This window comes from Micromys minutus (genome assembly GCF_963924665.1).
Source record: "Micromys minutus genome assembly, chromosome: 2".
NCBI lineage: Eukaryota > Metazoa > Chordata > Mammalia > Rodentia > Muridae > Micromys > Micromys minutus.
This window is the reverse complement of record NC_137971.1, coordinates 7,577,564-7,590,297: the sequence shown is the minus strand read 5'-3', so window position 1 is coordinate 7,590,297 and position 12,734 is coordinate 7,577,564. Positions and strand designations below refer to the sequence as shown.

Genomic DNA, 12,734 nt, shown 5'->3' with positions numbered 1-12,734 from the left:
TAGAAAATTTGAATCTGTAGAATTATTTTTAAAAGGTATAGATTGGGGCTGGAAAGACACCTCCTCTAAGAGCACACTGGCCTCTTCTACATGGTCTGGGCTCAGTGTCCAGCAGCCACGTGCTGGCTCACAACTTCCTGTAGAGTCTGCCTGCTGGGCACCAGGCACACACAGGGCACACAGCCATGCATGACAGCAAACACCCACACTCGCTAGATAAGATGTAAAATACAGTGTTTCACGTTTACAAAAAGAGATGAAGGGAATAGGAGGGAAATAAGAGGACAATAGGGTTGTGTATGATTAAAGGTATCATTATGTACATATATGAAATTATCAAAGACTTTAAAATACATAAAAATCCATGCATGATTATAAAGTGGATTAATGGTTTATTCCCTTTATTTGTACTTGAGATAGAGAGCCCACTGAGATGAAATGATCCTCCCACTGAGGCAAACTGCAGTTAGTTCTGTTACCTCCTGAAGAGGCTTTTCCTGCTTGTTTGGTGTGTATATGGGATGTTTCCTTTAAAGTCTGTTCTGTCTCCTCCTTCAGAAAACTTATTTTTATATACAGTGTCCTTTTTTTTTTTCTTTTGGTCATTTCCACTTTGATATGAATTAAGAAGTTATCATTTCCTATGAAAAGGAAATTTCCCAGCAGTTCTGGCACTTGCTGTGGGAAGGGAGGCTCTTGGAACAGTCTCTTCTTCCTGCCATGTGTCCCACGCTGCTGCTCCTTCATGCATGTGTGTGGCTTCGAGCTTCAGAGCTAGCTGTGTGGATCAGACTCACGGCGGAGCCACTGCGAGGACTCTATGGCAGTGCTGGTCTGCTGCCTCTGCTGCCAAAAAGGAGCTGGGAAAACACATCAAAAAGAAGGATCAATTCAAATGTAATTCCATGGCATTTTCTTTTGAAATGCCTGCAATTCCCTGTCTTCTAAGCATGCCCATTTGAGCATGTAAGTGTTTCCTTTCCTTTGTTTGGAGCATGTCTTGTTTGTATATGTTTAATCACATACTCTTACCCATGAGCCTGGGGGTCTTTATGCATCTAAACAGATTTCTAGTATTCTAAATTCATTCCAAAGTGTGGGCTGAGGGAATACTTTTCATATTACTGTTGGTTATCACTGGCCCAAAGTGGGCCGCTTTTTGTACATGTTGCTCTAATGCCTAGAACACTGTCAGTGTTTCTTTGCTTGACTAACTTCTCTTTTTAATTTACAGTGTGTAGGACACATGAGTTACAAAGTATTTTAATTCCACATACTCCCTTTTGGCCTCTACTGCTTGGGATCTGGATTAAGTGCTTTGTCTGTGAGTTACATCATGTTCTGTGAAGGGCAAAAGGAAAATTCGGATTCTAAGTTATGCTTGTTGCCACGGAAACTTTCAGAAGACGTAACCTGTATTGTGTGCATGGGCATGCATTCAGGAGCTAAAGCTAGCTGGCCATGCTTGCTACAGCCTGTTTGTTTTAATAGTACAGCAAACACATCAGACCCTTGGGAACATGGTAACTAAAGGCTACCTGTGGACTCCCCAAAAGATTGCCATTCATAGACTCACAGATACTTCATCAGAGAGGCTTGCATGGGCTCACTGCACAGGCCCAGGTCAGAGGTGTGTGCTGGAAACAGGAAGTGAGGACAGTAGAGCTGGAGCTTGGGAACATTTGTATTTTCAGATTGCTGCTTCCTGTTCAGCTGAGAAGAAAGTCGTGTAACTTTGCTGTTAGCTAAAGAGAGGCCTGTAAGCTTGACAGATCACAGCTGTATCCTGTGCTTGGTGTGAAAATGTATTTGCTTCCCCTCTGTTCATTTAGTTTTTCTGATTGCCTAATACATTAAGTTTATTCCTCCAGTGTTTCATGAAGCAAGAGGTTGGCTATGTGCCCAGACAGATGTTACTATAAACAACAGCTAAATACTAGATTGTAGGCACACAGTGAATTTAAAATGGGGATTGTGTGTTGTTAAGCTTGAATGACAAGGAGAAGGGCCCCAGAAGTAAGTGTGTGTGTGAATGTGTGTGTGTGTGTGTGTTGGTTTTAGTTTTCTAGACTTTTGTAGACCAAGCTGTCCTGGATCTCAGAAATCTACCTGCTTCTGCCTCCTGAGTGCTGGAATTAAAGATTAATTCCATGGCTGGTCTTAAAAATTAATTTACATATCATTTTTAAACATACGTGTGTTTTTCCTGCATGTACATTTGAGCACCACATGGGTGAAGTTCCAGTGGAGGTCAGAGCGGGCATGAACATCTCTGGAACTGGAGTTGTACATGGTTGTGAGCTACCCAGTGGATGCTGGGGACTAAACCTGGGGCCTCTGTAAGGCCAGCCAGTGCTCTTAACTGCTGAGCCCTCTCTACTGAATGTTCTTTCTTCATTTTCAAGAAAACGTTTCTCTGTATAGCCCTGGCCATCTTGGAATTTTCTCTATAGACCAGGTTAGCCTCAAATTTGGAGATCTACCTGCCTCTGCCTCTGAGGTATGAATGTATTTTTCTCCCTCTCCCCCTCTCTCTCCTCCCCTCCCTCTCAAAACACAGGGTCTCACTATATAACCATGGCTGTCCTGGAACTCAGTATGTAGACTAAGCTAGCCTTCAACTCATAGAGATCTAACTATCTCTGTGTCCCAAGTGCAGGGATTAAAGGTATGAGCCACCACTTGAGTCTTAGAATAAAATTTGAAGACTAAGTCTCAAAAGTATATGGATGCTTTAGGTTAGGCTACTACATACATGGACTTCCATGCCTACATTATTTATGTTTTATGTCATTTTTTTTGTTTTGCATGTGTGTGTATGGATGTTTTGCCTGCATTGTATATCTATATCACATTTGTGCCTGGTACCCACAGAGGACAGAAGAGGGTCTTAAAGTTGCAAACAGTTGTGAGCTGCTGTGTGTGCTGGACAATGTACCCAGGTCCTCTAGAAGAGCAGCCAGTGGTCTTAACTGCTGAGCCATCATCTCTCTAGCCCTTTTATGTGGTGTTTTTAACACTGCTATTTACTAGTTTATAACTCTGATAACAGCTCTTCCTCACTCTTACCTTCTTCCCCATTCACCAGATTGTTTTGTTAGACATAGTTCTAAACTGACAATTCACAGAAGTTGGAAACTTTTGTTATACCTCTTTAGTCTTATTTTGAAGTCTGCTATAGGTGTGTCAGTCTCTTGTAGGTGAGACGTGCCTCTGAGTTTCTAGTTTATTCCCAGCCATGTTTTCCTTCATCCCCTCTGTTCTTTTGGAGTTACACTCTCTATTTCATTTTCTGCTTAATTCTTCCATTGATGCAGTTCTTAGAGAGGAGGGCGGTGTTTTGTTGTTCCTCTGGGCCTTGTTTATCCGTACTTGTGTTCTTTGTCATTCTGATTTCTGAAGTCTACCGGGTTCTAGCTGTGGGAATTCTTAAGCTATGTATTTATTTGCTATTAATTTTTAATTTCCATTACTGAAGATGGAACCCAAGACCACCATCTGCTAAGCAAATGGTCTGCCCCTGTTCTAGTTAGGACCAGTCTGTTTTGAGCACAGCACTCTCGTAGAAAGGAGACTACTTCCCTTTTGCAGGGTATGTGTTTAAAGTGTTCTGTCTGAACAGTTTTGCTGTTCTAACCCAAGATGGCCTCAATGTCTTCCTGCCTCAGCCATGCCCCATCTTAAGAGTAGAGAGGTATGTACTGCCATGTCTGCCTCTGTTTCACATGTTTGCCTGTTTGTTTTAACGTTTCCTTTGTCCCTGTGTTAGTAGACATATGGCATTGTTGTCTAAGTATGTCAGACATAATCTCACATTGTAAAATCAGGCCTACCTGGGACTTGAGATGCTCCTGCCTCAGCTTTCTTGGGGCTTTATTCATTGTTAACTAGTAGTGTCATCTTTTTTAACCCTTAATTATTAGTTAATTTTAAAAATTGTTTTTAGTTAACATACAAATGATCTGAAACACACATGAAGAAAGAATGAATTTCTGCATTCTCCATTTGTTAGATAAGGCTTCCAGTTCCTGACTGTGCCTGAGTCATTATCCTTTCTACGATTTAGGCAGTTTATATTGGGATGCAGTTAAATGTCTAATATTTCTGGAAATGACTCTCTAGTCAGACTTACCTTCAGAGCTGGGCTGCTCTGTGGTGGAGTACTTTGCCTGCTTCCATTTCCAGCACTGCTCACCAAATCAAACCGAACCAAACAAAAAGCACTCTGCCTGACTTGACACCAGAAGAGGTCAGAGTCTGCTTTTCAGCATTAGCTACAAATTTTGTTTTTAATCTGAGCAGAATGTTAGTGGAAGAGCTGCTTCTGTTCCTCGTTAGAAAGTGCACCAACTGTGTTCCCCTTATCAGGCACATCTTGACTTCTGTGTCACAGGAAAGACAAACAGTGTTGAATGGATGATGCCCTTTCTCCAGTTCTGTAGATGAATAGAAATTAATGCTTACAAGAGTGAACAGAGTTAATTAATGTAGCAAATCATCTACAAGAAATATCTCACTAAAAGCTTGAAGTACCTCCTCATTGGAAAGGATTATGCAACCTTTCAGTGACACAGAGCCCAAGGTGTTCACTTTCATTAACTCTCCTTTCTGAGGGTATAGCAAAGGGAATAACTATTAAAGTTGAAACTGAAAAAAAAAAAAAAAAAAAAGTCATTTGCTTCCTACAGAAGTCCTTTCTAAAATCTGTCTTGTGGCTTCTAGCCACACAGTTGAAAAAAAGTGTAGTAACGATTGCTTCCCATTCACAGGTTGGTTGTTTAGTTGGGGATGGTGTGTGTGTGTGTGTGTGTGCGCGCGTGTGTGTGTTTTCATTCCTCTTCTCAAGCATATGGCCTCAGACATACTAAGTAGAACTGTAGAACAATGAGCTTCAAGTTTAAAACCAACTCCAAAGGTAGCTTGGGCCTTTTCTACCCACCCTCAGCTTTGTCACATGCTATATTGGAGCCGTGGGGATCCATTTAAAGGAGTCAAGAGCTGATGCAGATTAATGGCTTGGCAGCTTGGAACCCAGCAGAACCAAGTCCTGCTTATCTTGAAATACGTTTTAAATGCCCAGCCATTGAGACTTGTTTCTATAAGCTGCCAAGTTTAAAACCAGAATAACAAAAAGTTGTGCTTATCCAGACACCCCCAAATTATTGTCAGTGTGACTTATTTGGGTCTTGTTATTTCAGGTTTTATTTTCATAAAATAATAATGTCCTGAAGTAACATGGACTTCTACTTTTCCTCCAAGTTCTCGGTTTTTTCGTTTTTCTCTATGAGATGTACATACTGCCTTTCTGAAATGCTAAAAATGCTGTTATATCTGCTTCAACTCCCTTTATCCTAGTTCTATGATTTATTCATTTTTAACATTCTTTTAAAGAGATAGCTGCTTATACATCTCAACGTGTTCTATGTTAAAAACATCCCTTCTCTTTCCCTCTTTTACTTGTAGAATTGTGCAACCTTTCAGCTAAACAAAACCAAAATTGTTCACTTGCTCAAAGTCCCACCCCTTGAAGTTAGCCGCCCAGCTCCCTGTGGGTGTGGCCCACCACACTTGATCTTCTTATCTCCTGCGCCACCCTGGTGCTCTTAGCCCTCTCTGTGCTTTTCTTACTCCACCCAGTTTGTAGACGCCCCAGAGGCAGTTGTTTTTGTGGCCTGTTTTTCCTTCCCTTCTTCTGTATATTCTGAGGAAGTTACTTACAGGATGTCTTAAAGATACATTGTCATTGAGAAATTCCTGCCCCAGAATTAAACTTTTTTGTGTGAACATTTCAAAAGGCAAAATAGTTTTTCCCCTTGTTAGAGCTTACATAGCACAGGTAGGAATTCATAAATATAAGGCATTTATGAATGGCTTTTGCTTATGTAAACTACTTCCCCAGATTTGGCTGTGTCCCATTATAATGATTAAATGCAGGAGAGGTTATATTTAAAAGAACCTGACAAAGACTCTAAAGAATTCATATAATGTCAATAACTCTACCTTAATTTCTCTTTTGTAGAGATATTAGTTATTTTTAAATAAATTTTCTCATGAAGATGTGCTGCAAATGATCACTGTGTTCTCTGAATTCATTAAAATGGGGGAGCATATATGAACATAACTATGATTTTTTATATCAAAAGTAACTTGATCAAAATATTTAATCATCAGTAATTTGGCATAATTCTTTTCACCTTTACAAAAGATTCCTATTCTTCCTTTTATCCTTCATCTTTGTTTCCAGAGCTCAGTGTCGAATGAAGGCTCTCCTGGGGCTGCGCCTGTCAGCCACTTTCCCAGTCCTCTCCAGATGTTCATTTCCCAGCCCACAAAAGTTCATTGCTTAGGTGTTTTGTTAAATAACTGTCATCAGCATCTTTTCCCTTCTTATGCTTGATACCTGTAAGGTTTTCAGCCCATTGACTGTGTCTGCTTCCCTGCATTGAGTATGCCTTAGTCTCCTGACCTTGGGACCCACCTGGAGCCTTCCAGTGCCTCTTTCTGAAATGATGACAATGTGGCAGACTATAGTTTCACTTGCTTAGTTAATTAACTAATAACAAGTAATTCATTGTCTGAGTCATTTGTGTGTCATTGTTTAGCTCAGGGTAAAAACATGGATTGTTCCTAGCAAGTGTGTAAATGGGTTTCTTTTCTTAGCATACAGGTCAAAGGTTAAAGTGACAGTATAAGCATATGACACAGAATTGTGTAGGTGCCTAATAGAGCATAGGCTCCTTGTAAGTGAAAGTATACAAACCACTGTTCACTGTTAGCCAGTGACAGTTTCCTTAGCATCAATTGCAGTAGCTCATATTTTAGTGTAAAATAATGCTGTATATAAAATACAACTTTAAGAAGTACATTGTCTTTGCATGGCTTTTTCCTCCCCCCTCATAGCATATATGCTTTTTAAATCAAGTTCCAATGTAGGATCCCTGGAACCTTTCCCATTGGGTCTTCTCTTGGAATCTCTGATACATGATTGGTACCACAATACACTATTACTACTGTTTAAGAAGTTACCTCCTAAGAATTGAAGGAGCTGAAGGGGTTTGCAGCCCCATAAGAACAAAAATATCAACCAACTAGAGCTCCCAGGAACTAAACCACTATCCAGAGAGTACATATGGGCTGGACCCATGGCTCCATCCGCCTGTGTAGCAGAGGATGGCCTTGTTGGGCGTCAGTGGGAAGAGAAGCCCTTGGTCCTGCCAAGGCTCGATTCCCCAGTGTAGAGGAATGTCAGGGTGGGGTGGCAAGAGGGGTTGGTTGGGTAGTAGGGCACACTCTTAGAAGCAGGGAGCGGGGGAGAGGGCATTTATGGAGGAGAAACTGGGAAAGGGAATAACATTTGAAATGTAAATAGAATATATCCAATAAAGAAAAAATAAACAACAAATAGATTTTTTTAAAAAAGGAAAAAAAACTTAGTGTTTTTTCTATTAAAAAAAGTTAACTCTTTGTATACACTAGGTTGATAACATTTTAGGATCAGGAGCACTCTCATTTTGTGTTTTTTACAGTCTGTACCATGAGACTGATGCATAGTAGGTGTGCAATAAATTGTTGTTAGTGGAATAAATTAATTCAAACAGAATGTAGGAAAGATATTTTATTGGTGAATTGATTTACCAAGTTGGCCTTTAAACGTAAGTTTTAAGCTTATAGAGTCAGAGTGGCCACTTGATAGGTACGATGTAGATTTACCATAGAGCAAGTTGATACCTTAGTGATACCTGGGTGAGCAGAGGGCTGTGAGGCCTTAAACTGTAGAGCGGCTGCTTTCCTTTGCAGCCCATCTACAGGACAAGTAAGTAAAACCCGTCTTCCCAGATGAGAGATTAGAGGACATAGCAGAGGTGTGTCAGACAGGAGTTGTGATTCACAAGCCCAGAGAGGTAGCTGGTCTGTCTAAGTTACCAAGGGTTGCCTTGTGGTATCACCCTTCCTGAGAAACTGAAACCCTGAGAAAAATAAAAGCTTCTCCTGAGCCCTCACATATTCAGAAGCATCTCTAACTGGAGCCGTTGGGCAGCAGACTGCTCTGTGAAGCTGACCCCTACCTGGAGCACACCACTATCAGCCACTGGCTTTGGTTACCTTTTGAATTTTACTCCCTATCTAAGTCTCTTGTACAATTCTTTGCCCTTCAAACTGAGCTTTCTTTAACCAAGAGTCTCTACACTAAATATAAAATAGGTCTATTGTAAAAATTGCCTATGATTAAGAAGATACTTAAAAGTTTTTTTTTTTTTATTATAGGTTTTATGTGTGTGGGGGGGGGTGTCAAAGACCAGAGAACAACTTGTAGAAGTTGGTTCTGTCCTTCTGCCCTGAGGTCCTAGGGATCAAACTCAAGTCAGGAGGCTGGGCAGCAAGCTCTCCACTTGCAGACACTATTTTTCATCTTTTTTTTTTTCAGAGATTTGTAATCTTTTATTGAAGCAAGCATAGACACCTAACAAGTCCATGTGTATGACTGGTCCTTTTACAGAAGTAAGCAGTTTAAAATTTAAGATATGGTCAGATGGTAAAGGTTATCACAAAGTCAACATAGACAATAGCAAGAACTAGACTCCAGATTCTGGCAGACCTGGTTTTCATCTTTGCTCCATCATTAACATAAGCACTGACCTGAACAAGTTAGTTATCCTAAGATAGAGATGATAATGAATGGCTGCCTTACTTGTAAGTGAAGTGAGACAACGTCCGGCAACTCAAGCACAGTAACTATGTCAGTTTCTTACCTTTACAAAGTCACTCTAAAACTTAGTACCATAATGCACCAACCATCTGCTCAAGAGTCTGTGGGTGGGCAGTTTGTGATGAATCCTACACTGGAACAGAGAACCTAATGATGCATTTATAGTATTGGCTTATGGTCTGAAGAAGTGGCTTATACATTCCTGGATTGCCTCCCTCACAAGTAAGTCTTGAGACTACAGTGGGGTAAATGGAAAACCAGAAAGGTGGGAGACCTGCATTGTTTTCCAAATGGTCTTTCTCTCTATTTCTTCTTCTTTTTTTTTTTTTTTTATCTCAATTCTACTGATTGCACAACCTTACTTGCTTAACCTCTCTGTTCTCAGTCTCATCGGTAGGGTTGTATGTTAAGCACACGACAATCTCCCTTATTTCAGTGGCATTCCTCTAATGACATCCTGTGTGCTTACTTCTGTGCCAGGCCTGTCACTACACCCTGCTATCTTCTTACTTTTCATCTTTTGGCACTTGGCCTTCTTGCTGAGTGTTCCACCTTGGTTAGTTTTTACAATGAAGTAGTAAAGGTGTAATTAAAGTATGAGGGACTAAAGAGATGGCTCAACAGTTAAGAGCATATTCTGCTCTTCCAGAAGGCTGCTCTAGTCTGGTTACATCAATCATCTGTAAATCCAGCTCCAGGAAATTTAGAGACCTGTCCTCCACAGGCACCTGCACACATATGTACATACACACATACAAACACACACAAAAGTAAAATAATAGAAATAAAAATTCTAATAAGCTAATTACTGGAAATTCATTTTTAAATTTCCTTTCAAAGGCCTTCATGTTAATGCTACCCCAGCCTATAGGCTGTCATTAGTTTAGTCTGATAAACAGCTTACACAGAACCACCTTTTCTCAGCCATCTTGTAGTTGGGGAAGTTCCTTCCCCTGGGTATTTTAAGCTAGACTGAGTGTTCCACAGAGCTGGCTCTTGCCAGACAAAGGTTTAGTTGCTAATGGTTATACCATACTTCTAGAGGTAATATCCCCTGTATGTTTTCAACAAGATGACATTTACTGGGAAGGAAAAAGGCCTATTTTGGGTAGTGTATTCTATTTTCAGTCTACCACATATTTTAAGTGCATTTATTTAACAAATGAAGCTACAGGCTTCAGGACTTAAGTTAAGACAATTTATTATGCCGGGCTGAGTTCTGCTACCAGACCCTGATGGGGGTGGTGGGGCAAAATGAATGTCCCATCTATATTATGTTTGAGAGTGTGCCTGAACTCTTACGCAGCCAACCTTGGCTGGTGAACAAAGCAGAAAGGTGAATGTCCTTAGGATTAAGAATTCAGCCAGAGATAGGCAGTTTCTCATTTCATTAAAAAGCAAAAACAACAAAAGACATTTTAGTTTTTCATGCTATCCTTTTCTTTTAACTTTCATAATAACTAGTCATAGCCATTTTGTCTACTGAAAAGTGAATTTATTTTATACATGAAAATATAGTGTAACAGTGGTATTTTACAAGATTTAAATGACAAACATTTTAAGATAAAATGTGAGTTGAAGGGCAGAGAGAAGGCATAGGCTCTTTTTCTTTTTAATTTCTTTGTTTTATGCATTGGTGACTTGCCTCCATGTATGGCTGTGTGAGAGTGTCAGATCTTGGAGTTACAGACAGCAGTGAGTTGTCATGCAAGTGCCGGGAATTGAACCCAGGTCCTGTGAAAGACCAGTCAGTCAGTCCTCTTATGTGCTGAGCCATCTCCCCAACCCTGAGGTCAGGCTCCCTTTAGAGTTAGATGATCGGCACTGGCTGTTAAGCCCTCAGGCACTCAAGATGCTTTCACTTAAAATCCACAAAGCTGATGAGCGGAAGGAAGGAAAATGTCACTCCTTGACCATTACCCTAGAAGATTGGATCTGTAAATATGTTAATCTTTGAAATGACAGACATATGTGTATGTCAAATAATGTCTGAACTAACGAGAAAAACTTGCTTTACTGCATAGTTGTGGTATAAGTACCATTTCCTGAGAGCTTTTACATTGACCGTGTGTGTGTGTGTGTGTGTGTGTGTGTGTGTGTGTGTGTGTGTGTGTGTGTGTGTGTGTGTGCATGCGCGAAAGCATGTTTCAAATAAGTATTAGCCTTATTTAACATACTAGGGCCATGTGGGTTACTAAGAATGTCACACCTTGTCTGTGCCAATAAATCGGTGTTTCTATTCTTGTTACTAAATCTGATGTCATTGGCAGATTTTTCTCTCTGTTGGAATGGTAACACTCAGAAATGAGAATTTTTAAAATGTTCTTCTCTCTGTGATTGGGGGGTTTTTGAGTTTTTAAAACTATAAAATAATAATGACAAGCCTCAAGAAAACAGAATGTGGATTTCATTTTGTCTGCTGACTGTGTGATCTTAGGCACATTCCTGACATGTCACAAGCAGCTCTATGTGCAGTATCGGTTTTCAGTAGTTGAAAGCCCCAAAAGGAAACAGACTGATTTTTCCACGCACAAACAGCTAGGCAGCTGTGGATGGAATTAATTGCTGATATGTATTGGCTGTGTTTTTCTTCTCCTGTCATTTCCTTTGCAGCTGTGAAAGTGAATTTTGATTGGAAAACAGACATTTTCAGCAGCATGAATCCAAAAAGTATTAAGAAAAGATTCTTCTAATAAGCAATAAGAGGCACCTTTGGGCTCTTCAGTACTGGGTGATGTGATGAGGGAGAGGTTGGTAGCAGGTGACTCATAATTACAGATGGTGGGAAGTAACTAACCAGGCACCTGCACCTTGAAAAGAGCTTCCTAATGGTTACCTTTTCATTTCAGGGGTGACCTCATAATCCTAGAAAGGCTAGGTTAGTGAATATGCCCCTCATAATGTCCTTAAAGAGGGTATTCCAGCCCATCTCTCAGAATAGTAAATGTCTAGTATCCCATAGTGATTTGTTCTTTCAATATGAGGGTATAACAGTGGAGGAGGGTAATAAGACATTTATCATTAAATTTATCATTATCATTAAACATTTTCCCAGGTTTCTCTCAAAACCTTTTCTGTTGTTAGTTTTACATTATATGTAAAAAAAAATTCATGGCAATGTTTAAAAAAACATGCTTGGATATTTTAATAAGAGAAACATACTTAATTGTATAATTATAGAATGAGAACTTAATTTGCATCTCTGAGTATACATGTGCAGAAAGTGGTATTTGATCAAAATCAATTTAAACAATTATTGTTTAATAATAAATTTAATACTGAAAATTATTTTTAAAAGACTTATATAACACTTGTATAGAATATCTTAATTGGGAATAAGTCATAAAATTTTAAACTAAAATTTTTATAAAATATGTCAGTAGATTATTGTGAAAAATCTTGAAGTATAATTTATTTTAGTGATCATCAACAAAATTACTTTTACTTTTATGTACACATTTACTGACATACCAAAGAAAGTCCATGAATCACATTCTTTTTTCTTTATATAGTGTGTGTGTGTGTGTGTGTGTGTGTGTGTGTGTGTGTGTGTGTGTGTGTGTGTACTTGTACAAGTCAGTTATCTCTGTCTACCATGTGTGTTCTGGGAATTAAACTAAGGTCTTCAGACTTTTTAGCAGCAAGTGACCCTGCCCAGGAAGCTATCTACTCACCCTGACATCCTTGTTTTAAAGAGGACTCTTGCTAATTGGAAATGTAATGCCTTTTTGTTTTGGTATTGCTAGAAGTAGAGGTTTGGTGAGGAGGAAAAAATGGATAGTTTGTGTTGTGTTCAAGTCCCTGAAGTAATATTGTAGAGCAAGCAATGTTTGCAACACCTTGAGATATGAAAAAACTGCTGTTGCTAAACTTAGAAGCTGGCACGGCTGGACTTCCTTAACAGTCCACTTCCACCTACCCGTGTGTGGGCTGAGCTGCATGGACTGCCTAATGAGTCTATCTCTTCTCAGAGAGAAATGAGCCTGCAGTTTATGCCATGGCAGGAAAGCTGATCTACAGACATGGA

General features: G+C 39.7%; 1 protein-coding gene across 3 annotated transcripts in view; it reads left to right on the top strand.

The window, feature by feature from the left end:
* ADD3 (adducin 3) overlaps positions 1–12,734 on the top strand; it is a 101,024-nt gene that overhangs the window by 40,719 nt on the left and 47,571 nt on the right. The gene's annotated exons all lie outside the window — the stretch shown is intronic.